The sequence below is a fragment of the Ischnura elegans genome, chromosome 5, assembly GCF_921293095.1.
Source record: "Ischnura elegans chromosome 5, ioIscEleg1.1, whole genome shotgun sequence".
Lineage (NCBI taxonomy): Eukaryota > Metazoa > Arthropoda > Insecta > Odonata > Coenagrionidae > Ischnura > Ischnura elegans.
This window is the reverse complement of record NC_060250.1, coordinates 110287487-110312362: the sequence shown is the minus strand read 5'-3', so window position 1 is coordinate 110312362 and position 24876 is coordinate 110287487. Positions and strand designations below refer to the sequence as shown.

The 24876-nt window shown below is 39.8% G+C and overlaps 1 protein-coding gene across 1 annotated transcript in view; it reads right to left on the bottom strand.

The window, feature by feature from the left end:
* The window catches only part of LOC124159763 (protein bric-a-brac 2-like), a 779585-nt gene that overhangs the window by 67140 nt on the left and 687569 nt on the right, over window positions 1-24876 (bottom strand). The window contains exon 13 of the mRNA XM_046535677.1: window positions 8727-8823. The gene's annotated coding sequence lies outside the window, so the exon portion shown is untranslated. The remainder of the gene's footprint in view (window positions 1-8726; window positions 8824-24876) is intronic.

The window sequence follows — 24876 nt, the reverse complement described above, 5'->3', positions numbered from 1 at the left end:
TCACGAAAATCGAAAACCAAAGGACATTGATGACAGGTAAAGTCAGTAGGTAAGAACATTCTGTACTCACCATATTTGGATTGTGCTGACAAAGATTTAAATTAGAGGTTACTCCGTTAATATTGGCTCGACTGCATATTAAAGCCTAGGTAAGTCGCTTATATATACATTTAAAAAATCAGTATTGGACATCCAATGCTTTCTGAGGTATATATTTTAAAGTATTACAAATTATCAAAATCAGTTTCGGCGACGGATAATTTTTTTTTTCGAGGCGATAGATCGGTTTCGTAGATCACGTTGTCATTTCTAATTGTTAATTTATAAACAAAGTAATGGAAGTTTAAATTTGAAACTTCGTCAATCATTTACAAATATTACTTAAATTATCATTTTAAAAAGGATGATATATTACACGAGAGGGCAATGAAGTTAAAAGTCAGCGTACCTTCCGCTGCCTTCAAAAACTGGGGCTAGATTTTCAACCTTAACACAAGAAAATTATGTAAGATAGCAACTAAAAGGTGGTCGGGTGGGCGGGGAATTTTGGGCGTACGAAACAAGCCACAACAGGGGTAAGGAAAGGCTGTGAAAGTGTTGGAGAGATGGAAATGGAGATGGTGACGAGGGAAGGATGCTGGAGGTGAGGAGAAGACCCACCTCTACCCCTCCTCTTCCGCCAGGTGGGTCATAGTCGGAGAATGTGCGACAGGAGGAGGAGAACCCACATGTACCACCCAGTTTTACATTTGTGTTAGGTTTCTTTGATGACCAAATAATCGCATTCACCGATGAAACTTCGATAGGAGGCAACGCCAACTTAATTTCGGTGCAAAATGTCGATTCATCGTCAGTCATTGGTCAGTGCAAATTGTCAACTGATTTTCGTTAGGCAAACGAATGTTGATGGTAAACCGATTTTTAAGTTTACGCGAATGAAACCGATAAAGCATTGAAACAATGTAACGAAAGAGTGGTACGGAAGACCAGTGGCGGATGGGGGGGGGGATGGCTAAGGGGGCTATAGCCCCCCCCCCCTTCCCCCAAGGCATCCAATTTACACAAGATACAATTGTAATTTTGTTCGCACCCCCACTACTGATCGTAGGTCGACTCCCACTTACCCCCCCCCCTTTTCCCTATCTGCCACAGCGGAAGATGACGGGTAAATGTCGATAGTCAATGGATTTTCGCAAGGAAACCAAATAACGATGGTCAACCGATTTTCAGATCAAGATATCTTGTAAGATGTGTGACATTATGTGGTTGATGACAGTTACATATAAATATAAGCTAAATAAGACATAGGAATATTTTCATAGAATTCAGTGTAAATGTTACAATTATTCTTGTCTTATTCAACTTAACTAGTAAGTTCTAGAGCAAATCGCTCCACCCACAAACATACCACAAACTATCCAATCTGTAAAAATAGCGTCCCAGCCCTGCTCAACCCTTTCTTTAGGAAGCTACATAGTAGGTGGGAGAACCGAAGGTGGAGGAACGGGCGGTACGTCGTATGAGTGAGTCGTGCATGTGCGTTGGTTTGGGGCGGAGGGAACTCTCGCAGAGGGATGTGATGATAAAATCCGAAAAAAAGGCGGACGCCACCGGTGGGAAAGCATGGCTTTGAGGGAAGTGGGTGCGGGGAGGCGGGAAATATAAGCGGCCCTAACAGCCCCAGCCACCGGGAGAGTTCCAATGGCATTAAAGGCTTCCCTCCCCCACCTTTTAACAACTTGATCGTGACCAATGGGCTGGCGAGAAGCTCTTCATAAAGGTAATCGGCAGATTTTTCTGTACCGCCGGCATTAAGGCTTTTCGACGCTGCGAGGGGGAGGAATGGGAAGGTGGTTGGAGGAGGGGTGGTGGTGTGGGGAATGGGAGGGTGGGGAAAGGAAGGAAAAGGTATGGCATGGGAGGAGGGGGAAGGTTAAACGTTTGGAGGGCATTTCTCCGCCACCGGATTCGAATACATAATGAAGGATATGAGGGGCCGGATCACCATATCGAAAGAAGGCGAAAAACCTTCACCCCCCCTTCTACGAGTCTCACACACCCGCGAACCATGTAAGAAAAAAAACTTGAGCATCGGTTTTTTTCCCACGTTTAAAACGTAGACACGTGCATGTCCTTCTTGGGCGAAAATTTTCGAGATTCGGTAGCATCTCCTCCTTCTTCTCTGGTGTTCAATCTTAAGATTAAGATCTTAGATTCTCCCATCGTATCATGAGCAGAAAGGATTTTGTGAAATTGTTTTTGAAATAAAAATTTGAAAAAATATTCTTAAATAAATTAATATCTAGAGAAGAAAACTTTGTTTTATCTTTCTCTCTTCAATTAGACCATTATGAATACATTCTACTCCATGAAATTTTCTGTGTGACCGACACTTTTGCCCCTGATAGAGTGACAATGATCCCCTTTCTATGATAAACGAGATAGAAAATTCAAGCCCCCCGGCGAGACCTTCTCCCACGGTGTGATCGCGTCCAAAAGTGTACCAAAATTATTCTCTTTCGCCAGAGCACCGAATAAGAGTACACACCTCTAAAATAACGCTCTAACAACACGTATCTCTTGCAGAAAGGTTTCTCGGGTTTTCCACCGGGTAATTGGCTCCATGTTTCCCAACGTTCAGAAGAACGACTTGCTCTTCATCCTCCAGGGGATCTTCTGAAACATTCTTCATCTTTCATTCTGAAACATCAAACTTCATTCAGAAGATCCCCTGAGGATGAAGAGCAATTCGTTCTTCGAACCGTCGGGAGACACGGAGCAAACCATCCGGTGGAAAACCCGCGAATCCTTTCAGCAATCCTCAAGTTATCACCGTGGCTACTCCCTGCAAACTCATGAGTATACTGTAAATCCGGCCCTGCAGGTTTACGACCGATTTCAGTACCTATCTTATTTTCTCTTTCATTCGATTCAACATTTATTCATATGATATTCCGTCCGTCAGCTTAAATTTCAGCGTTCGTCTATAACACCTTAATTCGAATGAACTCAGTCTCTTGTCCTTCAAGATCCTTCATTATTTGGTCTATAAACTGGAGCCGTGGTCTCCCTCTGGGCCTTTTTCCATCAACATGCCCCTCTAGTATTGTTAATAGGATCCCCCCATGCTTCATCATATGCTCAAAAGTGTATCTCTATTTACGACCGATTTCAATATGCTCCTTTTCACTTTCATTTGATTCAATATTCAATTTCTTCAATAGGGAGGTTTCCTATAATTTTTTATTGAATACATCGAAAGATTATTACTCCTGTAGTATATATTTCACGCTTTTAGATTTTTAAATGACGATATCTATTTTTCGCGATTTAATGAAAAATGAAAAATTTCAAGCGCGCGAAAACGTGACGGCTAAGTATGAATGCTGGGAAAAGCCCATTTGACGTCCGGCTGCTGCTTCGTGAGGCCACCTGGGTGCGAGGCAATGAACGCCGCTACGATGCAGGCTGCTTGCTGCCGAGCATGGCGGTAGCGTAGGATTATTAATACCCTGTCAAACGAAGGAAACTTTTCGACCATAGGTATTTTTAATAGGTGATTATTAAGAGATGTTTCCCTGAGCTCTGTGCCTCATGTATGTATTGGTAATCTCAGACGATATAAAACTCTTATCTACTCGTATAGTATCTACGTCCCTGTGACGTCACGGGCGCCAATCTGACCTTTTTCAAATGAGGTTAAAATTGACCATTAACGTTCGTCTAAACTGGGATTTCTAAAACCAAATAATTTTGTATATTATGAATACACTAATGGTGGGTAACGAATCGCAATCAATGCCTTTCGTTTTCTTCGATGAAGGAAACTACCCTATTGATATTCGGGCTGCCCACTTAATTTTTAGCATTCGTCTATAACATCATGGCTGGAATGAACTCAGCCGCTTCTTATCCTATTGACCCGGAGTCCATCTTTCACATACATATAATACCACACTCCATACTTAGGCTTTGAGAATTCTTTTCCTAATTTCAAGGCTGGATGTTACTTCTGGATGTTAAAATATGACTCTTTCCATTGAGTGCTCTTTTTACCCGTGCGATCCTGCTTCTTACGTCGACCTCATTTATTCTTCATGCATGTCCTTCTCGGGCGAAAAATTGAAGTTTAGGTAGCGTCTCTTAAGAGCTGAATTATCCGACAGCTGACGCAAGAAAACCCGATTTCGTGACCGCAGCAAAAAATCATACGCCCCTCCCCGAAAAACGCGAAAAAACCCGTGGTTTTTGTGCATTATTCCGCGCGGGAAATAACGTATCTTTATTGCATATGATGGGATACGTAAAATCGGCAAATCCAATTTGTGGGTGGAGATATTCAAGGAGATAAGCATTTATGGTTCACCTCGCCGTCAAAAAACGGCTACCAGTTTTTTTTCCTGGCTGCCCAAATGGTCAAATGATTTCCGAAGAGATCCGAAAGTCTGATCGGAATTTATCTGAAAGGTACCACTCTTTTTAATAAGTTAAGCGGGAAGGCTTTAGTGGCGTGTATCTATCCCATTCGAATTACTGAATGGGCGGTCATTATTATCCCCAATCCCATGAGTAGCTTTCCCAAGACGACTTGGCACAGCTATTCTTACCACGATAAGATCTTTATGATAGAGTACGCTGTAAATAACTGTGAACAAAAAATATTCTTCTGTTTGAAGACCTGAGTGCAAGAACCAGGTAGTGACCAATTTTTGCAAAAATGAGATTTCAACAAACCCATGAAGTCCCTCCTCCCCTTCACCGGCAAAAATTGTTATTTTTTTAACAATAAGTTCCTAATAAGTTTAGCAGATATTGTTGAAAAAGTACATTCTACACTCTGAGCACAAGAACCATTATTTTTTCTCATTTTTCTCAAAATTTCACCTTTGTTTATCATTCAATTCTTCTCTGGGTAGGTCACACAGGTTAGTTCCGACGTTCGTCAAAAGATGTTTGATATAAGACAAGGTCTCCGGCGTTACTTTGTGTAACTGCTTCATCATAAAATAAAAATACTTTGTTCTATTCCACACTTTATTTTCAATAGTACGACCCGGGTTTCTGCATACCATGCCATTATCAGGTGATAGCATGATGTGCAGAAATGCCCTTCCAGCTCTGATGATAGCATGTCATGCAGAAACCCGGGTCGAACTATTTAAAATAAAGTCTGGAATAGAACAAAGTAGTTTTATTTTATGAAAAAGATGCTTGCAATGCGCACGTTACTGTTGCAAACTAGTATCTGCAACTCAGCCGATAGTCAAAGGCCTGAGGATTTTCTACATACAAAAATTGGAATTCAACATAGTTAACATATTCAACATGTGGGAGGAATTTTTAGCCTAGTGGCAAGAGCACCTGGCTGGTGACCTAAGGGTCGTGGGTCGAACCTCGGATGAAGACATCGAACACCCTACCCCAATCGAAGTGTGAAGTAGTCCAAGAAAAGGAACTGGCCCCCTGCCCTGAATATGCGAATTAACACGCCTGTGGTTAAATTTGGGGAACGCTCTATCTTCAAATATCTAAACCAACTTACGAGTTGGATCATTGAGTGAGCATGCACACCTGCGATTTAAAACGATTAATAATAAATACACAAGAACCTTCCGCTGGAATGATGAAACTGGTTTACTAGAGGTGAGTAATGGAGTTCCCACAAACCGCTCGTGAATTCAAGTCTTACAAAACAGTTTTATTGGTACGAGAAATATTAAGATATTTGTATAGATAAGAAAAATTACCATTGATTCCAGCAGTTCAATCAACGAATGGGGACAAGAAATAAATTCACAAATACTGACTGCATTTCCACTGGTCTCAAAGAGAAATAATGATTCATGAAAATAAAAAAAATCTAAGAGAAAAAGCTCTTACAGCTCGGTTTTTGTGCAACGCCAGCATATTTTTGGAAACCCCACAGAAATTGACATCGTTTTCTCAGCGGCTACTGGCGAAGCATTAGAATAATTTGCATACACTCATAAGCAAACCACTAAATTTTGGCTTAAAATGTGCTCTAAAGGTTTGCAATAAGGATAACAAGAAGTTACCAAGAGGTACCCTATTCTAGGACCTGCAATTCACAATCGTGTTGTCATATCGTCTAGCTAATAGCATATACCAAAAATTAACTGCTGATTATTCATCAAGAGCAAGGGCTAAAAGAACGTAGAGCACGTTAAATATAAATTTTGCACGAACAAACTACCTTAAAGATTGCATCTGTCATACAGTTCAATACGATCTAGTATTGTTTTACAAGGCAATGGCTAATAGAAATTTTTGATTAAAAAAATCAGACTAAATCTCAAACTATTCGTTGCTTCTTGGATGCAAAATAGCTCCAACAACATTAACTATATAAAGAAGTTGTCATTACATCACAGTGTGTTCAGGGATTACCGTTCCAAATTTTCTACCTTTCAATGCCTGTTAATATCCAAAATCATTGGTATCTTGGCTTTTCCATTTACCATCGAACAAAATATTCTCCGAAAATTATAATGAAAGGTCTTAATAACTGAGTTATGTATGAGTGATTCACTGCATATAAATGCTAAGCATAAATTAAATATGGTACCTAAATTCCATTATATAATCCAATGGACCATAGGCGAGCTAATACGATACGCCCAACGAGGAGTCATTAATATTAAATAAAGGGCTGCAATCAGTACAGAGCTTCTTCTTTCCTAATTTGGTATTAAAGGCTTTTGAAAATAAAAACGGGTAAAATCTTAAACGAATAAATTGCACGTCACCGTTAAGGAGAAAGAATAGGCAGTACGTGCTTTGAAAGCGATACATTTTTCACAAAGAGACAACAGTTTCTATACTCAGAATCAGGTCAATGATATTCAGGCTCAGTTCATTAATCATTTCCGGGGACCCATTAATTTCCCCGACCACATAAGTATCCCTCAAAGGAGAAAATAAGAGAGGCGATCTAGACTACTAGACCACTTACATCGCCATTACATTACGCTTAATGTTTAAAAATTACAGCCTTCATAAAAAAGCTTAGGAAAATTAACTGGAGGCAATAATTATTCTAGCTAAGAAGAAAGGGATACTACTATTTTAATTTAGAGCTGGTATCCCCGTTTTTAATGCAATTATTGAATTTCATCATTAACTCTCCAAATTAAAACTATTTCCATATAATATCCACCGGATAAAATATGTTTGTTCGTGAAAAGTTTCAAAATATCTATTAAATAAAGTAAAACGAGGAAGTAGAAAGAACAATTCCAATCTGATCAGCTTCGTCGAGAGCGCTGGTTTTTAATAAAATCCATCTTAACTTATATGAAAGTGTATCGTGTTACAAAAGCACTAGAACTGATTATCAAACCATGTAAGACCAATCTGTGATCCACTTTGTCATCCATGAACAAATTAAAATCCGAGAAAACCCCGAGGCATTGTAAAGTGATAGCGCACATTGGAATTTCACATGCCACAGATGAATACATGGCAATGAATGCAACTACCATACTTGGCTTCTAGATAAGATTACTGTAAGTCATCGGCATACTTTGTTGAAAATCTCTAAATTTGGACCAAAGCTACAAACTTTGCATCAATAAATGAGTATAGGCTCAAATATAAATAATATTTCCGAACAAGAATTACACGTTAAGATTCATTAATCCGTTTCTGAATAGGACTTGGGAAAATAGGTTACGCTCACGAAACTTCGGTGCATAGTAATACAAAAGTTTTTCACTCAAATCTGTGGGAAATGCATGAAGGGAGACAAAAACGGACCCGAATCGGTGCAAGAGCAGGAGACATAACGAAAACTTCCTCCAAATCTAGCTGCAGCACAATTCCACTCCGTTAAAGGATTAAGTACATTTAAATCGTTACGCGTGGTAGGACGAGAAGCCCTCCACCTGGCAGCTGAGAAATAAGGTCCTTCCCAAGAGCCTCCGCGAATAAAGGCAATAAATATCCTCCGCGCCACGAAACTTATTTTAAAGTCATTAGAGACAACAACTTTAGTCCATACATAAATTTTCCGAGGGGACAAAAACACTAAGTATTTCAATAGTCGCCCTTTTTCCGCGAACAAAAACCCTCCGCTAAAATTGTAAAACTTTGGAGGAAATTCAAGGCGGTACACGCTATCTTCACAATGTGAATACTTTAAAACGAAGGAAACTTTACTCCTGGGAGAGAAGTCTGAAAAACAAAGGTGATCCATCAAAATTATTTCTGGCATAATACGATACATAACGGAGGAGAAAATTTCTTCGAAATTCCTCACGGCGGCCCATTACAACTTTGGGTAATGAAAACGTAGCCGTAGCTGACATCAATTCCAGTGAGCTTATGTTCTTCCACATTAATACTGTATTTGCATCAAAAATATTTAAAAGGCAAGAAAAAAATCACGGGGGAAATTTCAAAAGTCTTCGCAGCACGTCTTAATCGTGAAATTATGTTCTCATAATTTCACAACTGCAATCATTAACGGTGAAGCTAGTTTTTCCTCGGCTCCTTTGCCCGTTAAAAAAATCCTCAATACTTGGTGAGTAAGTCAATTTTACGAGCTTAACTCAGGATAATGAATGCTCTTCGAGTAGGAAACGAATTTCCATATAAAGCCAACGTGTTAAAAATAACGAAAACCAGCACCAAGAAAATGATCTGATGAGTTGATTTTTAGAAAGAAATAGTCTGCAGATATAGTACTCTATAAAATAGTGACTCACCAAACAATGTTTCAAAGTGGAACTATAGACAGCTTTGGACAGTAGGCTTACTTTCAGGCAAGTTCAGCTGTCGCATCATTTTCATATCCAAATGTATCTGCGAAGAAAAACATTTAGTCCAATTAGCAATGAGCATGAAAAAATAAAGACTTAGTTATCATGGGATAAAATCATAATATCAAACATGGCTTCCCAGCAACTGGCATTAAGATCAGAGGAAAAAAAATTGAATAGCTCTTTAAAAAGAATCCTGCGAGAAACTCTTCACGCTTGCAACATGAACCGTGAGATAGTTCGAGAGACACCACGGCCGGAAACAAGTTCCTCAGGTGAGCAAAATTACGAAAAAAAAGGGACAATGCAGCGTAAAAACAATGAAGTAATGAGGGTAACGGAAGTGGCGGACTTAAAGGATGTGTGACTCTCAGTTTATGCGGTAGCAGCTGGGTGAGGAGTGACCAGTTTGCGCTCTCGAAGAGCCTTGTCTGACACGAAGATCACGGTTATGATAGGAGTTAAGAGTTTAATATGAGGCAAAAGGGAATTAAAAGGATTGACGCGTGGATATGGGGTCAGCCATGCGCTAGAAATCTATTCAGCAGGCTCGGAAAGGAACGAACGCCGTGGCGAGAGGGTGATGTAAGTCCTTCGATACCTCCCTCGAGAATAATTAGCTTCAAAGAAAGAGCTAATGAAGCAATACTCATATTTGGACATAAAATCTCTCATGGGGTCAGGAAAACTCCGTCCAGTTGTAGGGAACTGTTTGAAACATCTTATTACTTTGAAAAAACCAATATGCTGGAGGCAAGAAAGCATGATTTTTAAAGGAACCAAATTGAACGAAGCGTCGAAAACAAATTTAAAACACTAAAATGATCATCGCATACCAGCCAGTGTTGTTGATTTAATTAAGTACGCATTACAGGTTGTACTAAAGTGAAGAGAATTTACAAGGTAGACTCGCAAGAAAGATTTACACTGATTATCGAACGGCGCATAAGTGAGAGTATTCAAAGACAATAAACTAAGAGGAAACGTATCGACTTCGATAATGAACATATCCAATCGCGCGGACCAGGGTGTAATTAAAATGATCATATAATTACCATCCTTGAGGTAAAACAAAAGGACTGAGCTCGGTATTATCACCGTCCCCCACGATGATAAGACATAAAATTGACTTTCGGGATACGCCAAGCAATCAGCCGGCTGACAAGCTAATAAGTAACCGATTGGAAGAGGAAATAATTTAGGCATCATAACGACGCATTCCGAAAATGGAAAACAAATCAGTTTTCTACCACTCTCGGACTGAACATTACCAGAGCCGATCGAGTGTCTGAATGGAATAGCGACGACACGGAGACGGATATAAAAAAAAACTACACGCGGTGTGTTAAGGAAGGGAAATGGTCGGTAAGATGATTGGGGCTAGGGTGGTATTTAATAATGCGTTCGGTGAGAAATGAAGAAGTGGGAGGATATAGGGGGAGAGGATAGGGAAGGTTAAGAGAAGTTGGAACCGTCCCAGTGGAAGAAACGCGTTAACATGCGGAAATAATTGCTGAGGGACGGAAGATATAAATCATTAGGGTTGTGGAAGAGTCGGGACGTTACCCACAAACCTCCTCTGTTTTCCCCTCCCTTCCAGGGATCCTATATTCCCCTCCGATACGCACTCCATTCCACATCTCTCCACATGCCCTTCGCCCCCCCCTTCCCCTGACCTTTTCCCTCATCCCACGCCCCAAATCATTCCCTGCGGCTTCCCCCACTCCAATACAGCGAAGTATCCCCTTGCCTCCCACACAACACTTAACCTCTCCCTTCAACCGTATTCTGGAACCAACAACCCAGTCCACGCTTATGATCGGAATCACCCAACCCTCTCCCTTGAAAAAAGATGGGGTCACATTGGGCAGGTATAAAGGATATCGAAGGGAGACAGACACATGTAGAGCTTAGAATAATGAGAATGTGCAGTGTGGATAGAATTAGTTAAATAAGACATGACCAGATACATTATTCGAATTATCCAAACATAATTATGACATTAACCATGGAATAATGATTAACCATATCTTCTGAAAAAATCACACCACATCAGATATAAATTATTACATAAATACTAATATAAATTATTACATACTTTGTTACATTACTCTTGACAATAAAAAAAAATATTAAACACATTAATTGCCAATGCTTGGATACATAGTTCACCGGACCTGGTGATTTTTTAACATGAAAGACAATTTCAAAGCAGTGTAGTTTAAGAAATAAAATTACCAGCTTAATTAATAGCTTTAAAATTTGCTGCGATTCCTCATAAGGTGATTCACTGAGCACGATAGACGATGAGCAAGATTCCTTGCCACGATTGCGATGCAAATGATTTATTGAGTCTATAATTTTCCAAGCATTCTATCTAAATATACATTAATAATGTAACTATTTCCATAAAATAATAATCTATGACATCAGGTCGAAAATTATACGTGAAAAACAACATGTGAACTACTTTCATCTCGTAGAGAAATACATCTCTCCTATAAAAGTAGAAATATTTTGTTACTTATATTTCAAATAAAGAGCTAAAATCACACAAGGAAAGACTGAGGAGATTGCCAGAAGCATATTTGTAGGACAAAACCGTGGTTGAAACTCACGAAAGCCTGGAGATCAGCCCCAAACAGATCAGTTTCACGGAGAGGGCCGAGACATAGTTTACAGAAAAAATGAAACCGTGACAGACGGTTTTAAAATAACATAAGGAGGGAGTGGGACTTGCATTTAATATTATGAAAAATAATTATCTCTCTGATCATTTTAGTATTTTCAATCTTTTTTTAATTTAACAAAACATTTTCATCTTCCAGTTATCTGGATTACACCAGGAGAGTATCACTGTCAGACATTTTTTCCCGGTTAAACGTTAAGACGTAAAGTCAATCTGAATATCTTCTAGAGGAAATGATATCATCGGATGGGAGTTACATAATTATGGACACATGGAGGGATAATGGGAGGAAAAAGGTTTTTATGGGGGTGGAGGAAGAGGGGTAGGTGGGGGGGGAGGGAATGGAAAGGGCAGAAAAATCTTTCCCAATTTTTTTCCCCCGCCAAGTGAGACGGACAAAGCGATGGTTCGCCATATTATAAAAGGTAAGAGGGCTTAGCGGTCGAATGAATGAGAAATGAATATCACGGATCAAGTCCCACGATGATTTATGAACCAAAATAACAAACTGCGCTAAGACCGATTATTTTCGCTGGAAAATATATGTATGCATACTAATGAGAAATGCTATCACTATTGTGGCACAGGCTAATGATGTAGGAGTTAATTATCATGGAAGAAAAGAAGCTAGTCGGAGACGTAATTGCTGGTTTCCTTACACAACTGCACCTCCAGGAATGTTTCTCCAAGTCTCTGACCAACGTCCGCTCATAAAAATACAAAATCATCTCTTAAAAACCTCGATGAAAAGCGTTCACGAAACGTTACGGAAATGTACGTTCGATACTAAAATCATTTTGGTTTATTTAATTTTATTAGGTGCTTCGTTTTGGAAGCATTATTAAAACACTGATAGAAAAGACAGGAGACATGATTTCAAGATTTCACACGCCGTTCTTTGGAACATTCACCCTTAGAACAGGTGTCACGAAGGAGACACATGCATTATTGTAATGAAAATCTACATTTAAAAAGAAGATCTCACGAATAAACACTATGCGAGAAGGAATTTGAAAGTGTGCAGTGGCAAGTGAAGCATGTCATAATAGAAATTGAAATAATTGAAGAACCAAAAACGTAAATTTCATGAACCATCTCCATCATGAATTAGCTTCCTTACATATGCAAATGATAAACGGGATTGATTAAATAGTTTACATTATAATCACTTCCGAACTAACTTCTTAGTTCATGCACCATTACATTATTTACGAGATACTGCAATTACAGTAAAACCCGTTATCAACCTCGGGGAGCCGTGCATGCTTAAATTTTTTCATAAAAACTATGAATGCTCCTTTAAATATCAAAATAACCTACCTAAATTGCGGGAACCTAAAACATTATTTTAAGCAGAAAGAATCCGTTTAAGCAAATCATTTCTAAGATCTTACACCACCTGGGAGTTAAATGAAATATGGATCATGATATTGATAAATATTACGCAGAGGAAAAAATAGAGAAGCTATTATTTTTTCAAGATTCTGCAACTGTGCTTTCATAATATTAGTCCACTTCACAATTTTAAGTCGAGAGCCACTCACAAGTCTTCCGGTCTTTGCATCTGAAGCTAGATAATAGATCAAGACCTGTGGGTTACTTTCCCATGCTCAAGTGGGAACTCATTGATTGCAAATAGCGCAATGACACATACACCGCCACCGCAAAATTACATTACATCTAGCACTAGGGATAGGAAATTAACGTTCACGTTTGCTGAGAGTGACGGCCCATAATGTTTTCTCATTACATTCATTAATGTCTATTCTACCTTTCCCTGATAGGAAATACGTATTGGAAAAGGTTTTGCATAGTTAAAAGGCCGACGAAAAATGTAATATTTCATAATATGTTCCGAACAACTGTTTTTTTCTACATTTTTGCATTATACATTGCTTCAATCATTAATATAGCTCCTTGTAGGCATGAGAATTTATATTGTAACAACACCGAATGAACCCAAGGTATTCTTGGCAATCTTACTACCTCACTAATATCGCTCCCATGTTAAGAACCAGCTTTTCATTCAGATAAAGCACTTTTCCAACATGACTTACAATGGCACTATGTTCTTACGTAGGTGTCAATCTTCACGTTTCACAATTTCACGTCCCACTAATGCCAACTACGTCAATGACTTCTGTTTTCCAAACTTTTTACTCCTATTTTCTTATTCGCATGCCTCAAAGAAAATCTGACTTGTAAAAAATAAAGCAATGTGCATTTTCGATTTCACGACGTTAAAAAAAAACTTTTTATTCGTGCTAATATACATCACCTGCGACATAACCAAGGTTGAGCCACAAAATGTACGAACAAATTCACTCAATAATTATGGTAAACCTTTTAACACTATTCAAAGATTTATAACGTATTAAGATAATACCCGGCATGCAACGACAGTTGTCTAATACCTACTTGATCATACATTTAGTCAAACCAAATTTTCCAGTTTTGAAGGCCCGTGTAAATAACTCATACTCAGCTTAAATGGTTGACTAAAATTTTGCATGAAGTGGATCACAAGACTATTAGCAAACTTTTTCAACAATTTTTCAAGATCAGAACATCGTAAAATGACGAAAGTATAATGGACGCCAATATAATCCCTCTGTTCGTGTTAAATTTACCTAGATACGCCGAAGAGGTGATAGACATAAAGAATTATTTTGAGCATCGGCCAACCAAGCTAAACTATTACAAAGACTTAAATCAATATGCATTTCAAATCATGTTGAATAAGTACATATAAAACCTTGGAGCACAGAAACTACAAAGATGAATCCTGCGAATACACTAGGAATGATAATTATTGACCATGTGATATGTTTCTTAAGTAATGAAGCTTAAGAGACATATAATGGAGCAAGAACTATATTTTTAGTGAGAAAACTTTCCCTAAAAAAATTATGGAGACGGAGTGATTCGAGAAAAAATTATGGTTCTACGGAAAATAAGAATAGCCACGAGAAATAGACGCGGGTGTGCGCGCGCAGGCCTCTTTTTAAATTCTCGAAGCGTGAGTCGTCAGAAAGTTACAAGTGCGAAATTCCGCACTTTGTACCAAAAATTTGAGCACCCTACCAAATTGATATCACCTTGGTCTGCGCCGCTTTCACACAATGGGGACGTTAAATCCGGACTTCTGTTTCTCCAAGAGCTATAAGATTTCCAGCAATAAAGTTCGGAGTTCCTTTCAACACGAGACACGGGGTGTTAATCAGTCGGGTCAACAACATACTAGAGAAATGAAATATGAAAGAAGTATTTGCTTCACAAACAAAGCCATTCCCCAAATTTTATTCATAAGCCCAACCTCACCATAAAAAAAGAACTAAAAACATTCTCACGCATGAAAATACATACTCCAGAAAAGAATGTCAGTTTATGGCCCGGTAATCGCTTACGGACAAAAAATGGCGCCATACGTCGCCAAAATGTTTGTTACTTGGACGAAAAAGTCTTCAGAAGATAAGCAAGTATTTTAAAATAATCGTGAGAATAAGATCGAATTTTGATGCCATCGTTTCGGTAGCTACATTAAAACTAGGAGATTTACATAGATTACGTGGGAAAATTCAATAAAAAGTACGGAAATCAAAAACAAAATTGAAGTCTCGTTAATGCGACCAATAAGAGGATATTTTTTATTAAAGTATTCTAACGATTAAGGTAGGTTTTCATGGAGTTCTTAAGAAGAATTCCGGGAGCCTCCCCTTCCATCATGCACTTCCCTCTTCAGTTCACAATAAGACCTTACTCCCTTTCATTCTATCTAAAAATGCTATTATTTTCCTTCTTCTCCCTCGTCCACCTAACACTGAACCCTCTAACACTGTTTTCAAAATCCACTCCCTGCTAAGTACTCGCTCCATCCATATCTTTTGTCTCCTCCGTATCTCATCTATAAGCTGCCTCTCCTCACCCACCATCTCCAGCACTTCGTCGTTAGCGCGTGAATTTTAAACCCATAATGTCTCAAATTAAGCACTTCGTCTTTCCTCCTCATGTCCGTCCACTTCACCTTCTCAATTCTTCGCCACACCCACATCTCGAATTTCTCCAGTCTTCTCTCGTCCTCCTTCCTAAGTGTTCACGTTTCTGCACCGTAAAGCGATACATTTCAGATCAGACTCTTCATTAACCTTTTTTTTATTCTTACATAGCGAACCTCTCATAATAAGAGGATAGCGGTGAATATTGATAAGGTACCTATTGGTTTCAAGTGGTGGAAGGTGTATGGACTTTCTCATTACATTACATTGCAGACTAAAGAAGGAAAAATATCCCCGAAACAGAATTTCCAAAATGAAACACTACCCTCCTACAGTTTATGATTGTCCTAGACAGTCTAAAAACCGTTTTCGGAGATATTATCCTTCTGTGGCATTTGGCTTTCCTGTCTTGGGACAACATTTACCTAGGACAAGGATCGTCAGCCTTTTCGTAACTGACGGGCGCACATTCAAATATATATTATATATTTCTAGTTAGTCATAAAATAAAAATACTTTGCTCTATTCCACACATTATTTTAAATAGTGCGACCTAGGTTTCTGCATCTCATACTACCTGATAGATGAACAGAACAAAGTTGATGCGTAGTTTTCCGCGGCGTTGTCTAGATGATGTCTCCGTGTTCCTGGGTTTCACCGCGTGGATTTTCTTTGTGACGACAGTTTCTGACCTGAAGACGCCGGTTGGAATACCGGCGAAACTGTCGTCACAAAGAAAATCCACGCGGTGAAACCCAGGAACATGGAGACATCAACAGAACAAAGTATTTTTATTTTATGATGAAGCAGTTCCACAAAGTAACGCCTGAGACCGTGTCTTATATTTTCTAGTTAGGTGTGTGAGACGTAAATACAAGAGAATTCATATATGTTCTCTTAATATGCTAATGATATGTTATAAATATGTTAAGGATACTGTTTGCTCAGAAAATGGTGGAACTTGGCGTGTTCGGCTCGATTTGACGAGAGGGGTCCAAGATAGCGTTAATGTGATTAATAATCTGCTAACGGTGAATATTGACACGACAATTCCTTCAGACGGAGGAGGTTTTAGGGACTTTATATATTGTAAATATTTTATTAATATAGAACACTATTCGCATCAAAAAGCTCGCTTATTCTTTGAAAATCTAAAATGTTGTGGGTGAATCAAAATGCATCAACAAAACGAATATCGCCCATTAATACGCTGTCGTCGACCTTGACACCATCCCAAAATGTAGATTGAATGTTTTATTTTATGAGCTATTTTAGGAGTAGCTCTAGTTCTCAGAACTGAACATTACAGCAGAAAAAATGGAATGTCACCTACAAACCGTCGACGGGAACCGTCTGTTTTAACATTACTTCAGTTTAGTGTTCCTTAACACCAAAGTTGACTTGGGGCTTGAAATTTACAAAAGAGGCTTTGCAGCCATTGTAAAATCTACGGTTGACGTGACGAGACCCTTCATTTCCAATATTTAATATTATTACCAAGACAGTAAACTCGTAACCTCTTAAAACTCAAAACTCCGGATCCTTACGAATTGCAGGCACGGTTGAACTGTAACATCATTGAGACACTCAAAAACTCTTGACTACGCTTCATTGGCAAATGCGTGCAAACAGTCATCTCTAGAAGAATAATCCATTCAATCGAGGATTGGCGCTGTACGCGAATTTTTATCAGAAGATTACGGTCTCTTCAACTTTGACGCTGCTGTGTCCAAGAGGAAAAAACGAAGGGGATTTAAAAGATCCGTAAAAACGGTAACTAAATTACGGGCTAACTTAAAGCCAAGTCACTTAATTTTACTAACTAGGCCAACTTTGATAGGACATTAGTTTCAGACAGTGATTTCGCAGGAATTTCTAACTATTGGTGTAAGCAATGTAATAAATTATTATGTCTCCACAAGCACTCTAAAAGGCCAGGGTTGACTAGAATATACGTGGGTGAAATTACGCAAAGCCACAATTAAATGAATTCAACCAGACATAGGTGCTGAACTTCTAAGATGAGAAGGTACGAGTTCTATCGGACAAAAACGTCTAGAGCAGGGAGAACAGTCGTAAACTGAAAAATACATAATCCAATCATCCATCATCGGTGCATTTGTAATCAAAGCACTACGTACAAGGGAATTGGAGAGGCTGTATAGACTCGGGCGGCCAGAGGAGGAATGGAAAGATAGAAGTGGAGGAAACGATTTGCGTGGCCCTTAAATAACCGAACGAAATAAAGAATCGCCGAAATCTACGTCTCCTCGACGCTGCCGTTGCCGAAAACAAAAATAAATGAAAAGCGGCGGCGGTGGGAAAACAAGAGAGCGTCGAATTTATTATTGAAGACTCCAACGGCACTCCCTCCCATATCAGAACTGTCCAAAAAAAAATATATATATATACATATAATATATGCACGCGCAGGTGAGCAAGTTGGGAGAATGAGAAAAAGGCGAAAAACTAAAACGAAAGAGAACTTCCCGCTCCAATAAAATAGAAAGAAAAAACGAAATATTCCCTCCTCCCTTTGCTCCCGTGTATCATTTACGTGTTCTTTCTCTCAGCACACTCCTTCCATATCCAGCGCCACCTCCGTTCAGCCCACTCCACCTTTTCCAGCGCACTCCATACTATTCTATACCTCTCCCTCCGTTCAGCCCTCTCCACCTTTTCTATTGGACTCCCCACTCATCCGTACCGCCTCCTCCTCCAAAACCTCTCTCTCTCTCAAAACATATAAATCGAAGGATCTTTATTTACGAACGTCCCTTTTCCGCTCAACCTACGATCTCGCCAATGAAAGAAAAATGTCCAGCGAGAGAGGGCAAGTTAGAAAAATAATATTCATACGTATACACGTGGAGGACTACTCCTCAGGGCTAAAAACCAACCCCCTCACTTTTGACCAAAGTCCACCCGTTTTAACTAACACACGAGCAGGTACGAGACTCGCCGCCATTGACCACAACGCCACCTCTCGCCCCCTCCGGCAAACTCTTATCGCCCCGAGGACCTCACTTGTTTTTCCCATCCGCGCACACACATACTCTTATGCCTTCCCGATAGCCATAAGCGCCGCTCCCCCTTCCCACATTCTCAAACCTCCCACACTACCCTTTTTCGGAGCCACACGACAATTCATAATGTTCCTCCTCCCCCTTCTCCTCTCCCTTCCCCGTGCTTGCATACGTGCATAAATACTCGCGCAGGATACCTCATCGAGATACTACACTCGGAGAGTTCCCTCCTTTTTTGTGCGGGGCATGTTAGTTCCTTTGTTTTTTTTTCATTTATTTCCTCATCCCACGGCTTACTCCCCTCCCCCGCCTCGAAGAGGGTGTGGGGTGCTCAAGGATAAGGTTTGAAGGATGGGGAGGGAGTCGAAAAAACATAAAGACGTATATTGTACAAGCATATATATGTATTTATGCGTCCATAAAACTACTCCCTTACAAAACGTCTTTGTCCCCACCTGCCTATGAGGGAGTGGGAACGTTCTCGCCGCTGATATATCTGGCGCGGCGAGTCCTTCTCCAACCACCCCTATTTCACCGCATACCTCGGCAACATAAGTCTTCGGCCCTCCCACGCTGCCCACATCCCGAGTGACGGCTGGAATAGGCGGACGTTCTGCCCTCTGCGGAGACTTTTAGCAGCGGATTTAATTTGCCGGAACAACTAAGGTTAGCGTTGTCGTTAGGTACACTGTTTCTTGATTGGAAAGGGGTGAAATTAAATAACGATTTCATCTATCTACCGCTTATCAATAAGAAAAATAACCCCTTGAGCTAAAACGTCCTTTCAGCACCTCATACAGTCTTTATGATGGAGCATTCACTGAAAAATTTAGACAATAATACGAGGTGATTTCAGAAAATTAGGGATTTTAGTTTAATTGAAAAATTATTTATTTATTATTAAAAGTATACCGGGATTAGCCACGAAGATAACTTTTACGGGAGTCACCCACAATGCACAAATTGTGCGAAATTCGTGCGTATTTATTTTTTCGTTTACATTAATGGTGTCGCGTTCAAAATAGTCCCCACTTGATGTTATGCACTAGTGTCAACGCTTCTTCCAATCTTCGAAACACTTCTAAAACTCGATCTTTGGGACAGCCTTTAGCTGCTCTGCCAGCGGTTTTATTTTAATGCCATCTATGCTTGTACAACGGCGGCCCTTTAAGTTCTCTTATTTCTGGAAATAGAAAAAAGTCACACGTAGCCTGGAGAATGTGGAGGCTGGAGCATAATTTAAGTATGGTTTTAGGCCAAAAATTCACGAACAAGCAATAAAGAGTTGACCATTAGTCGCCGAACTCATAAAAATACGTCTAACCTTTAGCGGCTGTCGCAGACAAAGTGAATGATGAACATAAATTAAAATTTTGCCTTCGTATTTCTCTCATGTCAGGTTCTCGTCAACCAAAATATTAATGAAATGCCCATTAAAATTATTTAAATTAACATTCTTTTTAATTACACTATAAATGACTAGAGTTATACAGTAGAGATTAGTCATCCTCCACAAATTAACTTTCAAACAACATGATATGCCTTCAAAAATTTTATCAAAATTTATTACGAATTTCTAATACTCTCAAATTTTTATATTGTTTTTTTTTGGCACCGTGCGGGAATTTTTGTGTAAAATTAGACACTCAACCACAGTTTTTTCTTAATCCTGCAAGTAACTAAAATATATAATCACAGAGGTAGAATCGGTTGTTATGGCTATAAAAATTATTAGTTGAAAGGGAATTTTTATAAATATATGGAAATTATTTATACCTGAAACCTCTTCGCACCGGTATAACTGCCTCCCACTCTATCTTATCAAAAACTCCACCATCAGCCGACCATTCCCCAACCCCACCACGAATATTTCTCGCCGCCCCCACGGCGGATTTTTTTTGCCTCGACCACTGCAGTCTCCCTTCCCGGCACCCTCCTCCCTTCCCCCCAAAGGCCGGACGAGGTGAAAGATAGGAATTTATAGATGCAACTTGGACTATAAAGAAAACTCCTCTGACCTGCCATCAACTCCCACCAAAGCACACACACCAGCACTCGACGGCCTTAAACACACGAGGTCGTACACAATCGGACCCACGCGAGACGCGTCCCCCCCGCCTCCCCGCCTCTCTTTGCCACCGCCCCCAACCAACTCGCAGACATGAGAAAGTACTCCAGACCGAACGACGCGTTTTAAACCTCATCAAGGCTCGCTAAGACGGGTGTTGCTTTTGCCTACGAACTATTACTAGCGAAACATGCGTAACCTAAGACGCGAGGGATTCCAGGCAAGTAAGGAACACGGTGAATTCTTCCGACGACTTCCTCAAGAGCGTAATGGAGCTAGCGCTTAATCTGATGAAGATAATAATGTCGCTGGAGGGAAGAACAGTCCTCGCGAAACCTTATGGTTGATTTTGGACGAACTATTACTAGCGAAATTTGCGTAACCTGAGACGTGAGAGATTTCAGGCAGGTAAGGAACACGGTGAATTCTTCCGACGACTTCCTCAAGGGCGTAATGGAGCTAACGTTTAATCTGATGAAGATAATAATGCTCCCGGTTGGAAGAACAGTCCTCGCAAAACCTTATGGCAATGTGCAGTTGTCGATTTTGAGACTGGAGGATTTTCAAGTCGGTGGCCGCGGGTGGAGAATAAGCAACGGTGGACTTCTTTTGCCGATTTTCATCGCCAAATTTGAAATTTGTCAAGCGGCTTCAATGAATTTGAGAGCCTCGAGCTCTTAGCTGCAACTAGGAATGGAGGGTATCTAGTCCTTGTTTCCCTGGATATGGCTGTAATATCCGTGCTGCAACAGGAGTCCAAGTGTTATTGAAATAAACACTAGCAATTATAAAATTATATTCCGACCTAGGTTTCCATGTTACTACATCATCTTCAAGGTACAAAATGGTACGAGCCAACCGAGGAAAATTGCTTTATTCTGTGTTTATGTATCATTTTTAAAGTGTTTATTTCAATCTGGAAAAATTCCACTCCATCACGCTTGGATCTTCGGGTTTTATTCAAAGTGTTAAATACGGCTCGGAATTAAATATGCACACGTTAGAATGCTATGTTGATTCTTCCGTCATTCATAAATTCACTTTCCCCTCCATTTCTTCGCCTAACTCCTCCAGCAAATTTCAACCTCTACGTCCTGCGCATTTGAAGGCGTTAGCTTCCGCGAGGAATACATCTAGCTCGTGCTTAGGGGAGGAAAATGGTGAATCAGGAAAGGAACAGCATTGATCTTAACTTGACAGTCTACTTACTTCCGGTTAATTCTAATATCACGCATAAAAATATCACTGACATATAAATATCGCACGGAATCACACGAAATCTCAATTCTCATGAACACGAAATACGTTAAAATTATTCAATAGCTCTTTCCATAATTATCAGCCTACCTTGAACTCATGAATCGAGGTGGGTATATAATCCCAAAATGCATTACAATTAGACCACCGGATATCGAGGGCACAGGAATAGTTTAGTCGATGCATTTTCAACCCATGGCAGGAATGAGAAAGTTTTATACTGATTAGCAGCGATCAAAATTAATATCTAACCGATGACTTCGCTGACAAGGAGAAACTATTAGTGACTGGGCACGGAAGAGTACTTGTATGCTGAAGCAACTTCTGGGTGGAAAACTGTAAGAAATGGCTCATTATTTCAAGTCATCACTTAATTCAAGTTTGGAACGTTACTTTTTGCATAGGTATCCATAAAAATGTATAGAGATCTGAAAATAACACCCTGTGCTAAAATTATCACCACGGAGTGCACTTGATACTACCAACGGTATATAATTCAGACTGATGACCTCAACGGCAGTTAAATACTTAGTAACGCTGAACCTCGGCAGCATCGAACAAAAAAAGGAAATAAAAAGAAAGATGGCCAAGAGTAAGATACCCGGAATCCACATTTGCTTATAATTATTGCCCTAACTCGCCCTCGTTCCATTGAATTTGTATAGCTCAAAATCCTTCCAGGAGTTCCCATCAGTCGGATGGAGGCAAGATAGAAATAGAGAAATGTGATTTTGATACTCAACACTTAACAGTCTAACTATCGCCGACATCCTAGGAAAGAATTTGATCCCATTTCATAAGAAGGGTTGAAATATTCTAACGAGTGCATCAGACTTCAAATCAATATCTCTTTTGGAAACTGGGAACTGCCAGCCTAGGGTTCTGATTTTTATGATGATGATTAGGAGAGGATACTTCTCGTCATCGTTCCACAGACTTAATTTTGTAAGACATTTTATCTTGTTTACCTTGGGAATGAAATGCGCTCAGAATATTTTTGGAAAACGTTTACAATTGAACGATTAACAATAAGGAGATAATCTCTAAGAAATTAAAAGGGAGCACGAGAGTCTGCATCGTGATGATTTACGGATGCAAGAATAGCTGCCTGTGAAGACTTGTATGCGGAGTATCGCTGTACATTATGAAAAAGTGGACTTGCAGTAAAGAAAACGGAAAAATGAAATTCCTTTCATTCGTTCGAGATGTGGGCGTGGAGGTCAATGGAGGAGGTGAAATGAATAGATGGGAAAGGAACAATGTAATGGACATGGTGGGCAAGGAGAGGAAAAAAAATTCACCAACTCTGGATTAACTTTGTGGTATTCCATTATAAGTTTTCCTGGATATCACAAAATTGCTTATTAAGGAGAGAAAACTACTGGGGGAGATTTTGAGGAAATGGAAGGTTTGCATGAGGCGAGTATTAAACGAAGAAGGTATGAGGAAATCTGTCTTGGCGGAAGTATGTTAGGTAATGGGGTAAGGGGGAGAAAGAGAATAGTATATATAAATATAATGAAAGTGAATAGGCCTTACTGTGAATTGAAAGGTAGGGTATATAACATAGAAATCATTAACAACAAGCAGGCTCAGCTATGAGTGATGGGATATTTCAACTATTGATCCAAGTCCAAATAAGTCAACTTAAGTGAGGTGAAGCTGTTGTCTTTAGCTAATTCATTACTTCTCACATATGATTTCATTATTTAATTGAGACTAAGAAACGAGTGTATCAATTTTTGATTGTTTTTCAACATTACCTCTCGATAGGGCCAGCCCGAAGTCCGTGCGATGATTACATACTTCTGTTACAATGCTACATTATGCTTCTTTTAAAACGTTAAGCTCTCGAGACGACATCGAAGAGAAATGGATGCTAACTAATACTCTCAAGTATTTCAAATATAATGAAAGGCATGTAAGAGATAATCTTAAAACATTAATTTACATTAATTGGAGGGAAGAAATTTATTTAGTCTATTACTGAAATGCACAAAGCATCGCGAGCTAGGAATGTTTGACTCAAGGCAAAAGTAGGTGGAGAAAAACTTGAGCAGGCAGACTAGTCGGCTCAACTATTTGGGCAGCACATTAGAGGAAAATGGATGCAGCAGTTAGGACATCATGAAGAGAATTGCATTAGCTAAGGACGAGTTCATGAAAATGAAGGAGCTTCTGAGAGGATAGTTATGCAAGAGTTTAAAGAAAAGGTTAGTAAAGAGTTTGTCTGGAGTGTAGCGCTTTACATTGCGGAAACGTGAAAACTAAGGAAGGAGGACGAGAGAAGACTAAAAGCATTCGAGATGTGGGTATGGTGAAGAAGGGAGAAGGCGAAGTGGACGGAGAGGAAGAGGAACATCGAAGTGCTGGACATGGTGGGTGAGAAGAGGCAGCTTCTAGATAAGATAAGGAGGAGACAGAAAGTGTGAATGGAGGAATACTTAGCAAGGAGAGGATGTTGAAAACGGTGTTAGAAGGTAAAATGTTAGGAAAACGAGGGAGAGGAAGGAAGAGAATAGTATTTTTTAGATAGAACGAAAGGGAGTAGGCCTTACAGTGAATTGAGGAAGGAAAAGCTTGAAAGAAGGGAAGGCTCCCGGACTGCTTCTTAATTACTCCATGGAAACTTACCTTAATCGGTGGAATACTTTAATAATAATTGCCCAACTCTTTGCAACACCCTCTGCTACACACCCAAGTAGTGCCCATGTAATTGATAATCTGCACCTGGCCAAAGGTCTCCTAATGGCGCGGCTTAGATGGGGTGCCGCGCCTCCAACCTACTCCTTCCACACCGGTGCCCCTAACTCAACACCGTCTCGCCTTCCATCATTCCCTCCCCCCCCTTACCCCCTCACCACCCTCCACCCACGGCATATCGGCCCTTCATCTTGGCTTGGCGTATCTCCTCCAGACTTCCTCCCTCCCACCACCACACGCGCAGTTTCCTTCCTTTGCTTTCTCTCAGATTCCGCGAATAAAAAAAAAAATAAAATGAAAATAAAATACGGCCAAACCAAACCCAGGTTCACACGTACAGATGAACCAGTGCCCGCTG